Source organism: Myotis davidii, unplaced genomic scaffold (genome assembly GCF_000327345.1).
Source record: "Myotis davidii unplaced genomic scaffold, ASM32734v1 scaffold3, whole genome shotgun sequence".
In the NCBI taxonomy this organism is placed as follows: domain Eukaryota; kingdom Metazoa; phylum Chordata; class Mammalia; order Chiroptera; family Vespertilionidae; genus Myotis; species Myotis davidii.
The window spans coordinates 2,018,182-2,019,025 of NW_006295062.1; the positions used below are offsets into that span (position 1 = coordinate 2,018,182).

Genomic DNA, 844 nt, shown 5'->3' on the forward strand with positions numbered 1-844 from the left:
CCTTTTTTTCTTCCCTCCTTGAGTGGAGCCCAGGCCCCCAGCCCCTCCTTGAGCGGAGCCCAGGGCCAGCAGGAAGCTTGGCTTTCTCTGTTGCCAGGAGCAACTCAAGCCTTCTGCTCACTCCAGCTCTGTGACCGCCGCCATCTTCAGTCATCTTCAGTCTTCGCTCCACGCCTGTGTATGCAAATTAACCACCATCTTTGTTGGGTTAATTTGCATAGTCACTCCGGCTGGTGGGTGTAGCGGAGTGGTGGTTAATTTACATGTTCCTCTTTTATCAGTGTAGATAATTGAATTGTGTACTTTAAAAAAATTTCAATTACTGTTGGTGTACAATATTATATTAGATGCAGGTGACTAGACATTTTATATAACTTATGAAGTGATCAACTGGATAAATCTATTACCCATCTGACACCGTACATAGTTATTACAGTACTGTTGACTGTATTCTTATGCTCTACTTTACGTTCCTATGACTATTCTGTAACTACCAATTTGTACTTCTTAATCCCTTCACTTTTTTTACCCATTCCTCCAAGCCCCCTTGCATCTGGCAACCATCAAAATGTTATCTATATCTATGAGTCTGTTTCTGTTCTGATTGTTTATTTTGGTTTTCAGAATCCGCATACAAGTGATATCTTCTGTCATTTTTCTTTCTCTGATTTATTTCACTCAGCACAGTACCCTCTAGGTCAGTGATGGCGAACCTATGACAGGCATGTCAGAGGTGACACGCAAACTCATTTTTTTGGTTGATTTCTCTTTGTTAAATGGCATTTAAATATATAAAATAAATATAAAAAATATAAGTGCTGGGGTCCAGCCCCAGCAGGTCCAG

At 40.9% G+C, this 844-nt stretch overlaps 1 protein-coding gene and 1 long non-coding RNA gene across 9 annotated transcripts in view; one reads left to right on the forward strand and one right to left on the reverse strand.

Moving 5' to 3' along the window:
- Window positions 1–844, forward strand: part of PTPN4 (protein tyrosine phosphatase, non-receptor type 4) — a 219,190-nt gene that overhangs the window by 184,535 nt on the left and 33,811 nt on the right. The gene's annotated exons all lie outside the window — the stretch shown is intronic.
- LOC107184085 overlaps window positions 1–844 on the reverse strand; it is a 17,267-nt gene that overhangs the window by 343 nt on the left and 16,080 nt on the right. The window lies entirely within an intron of this gene.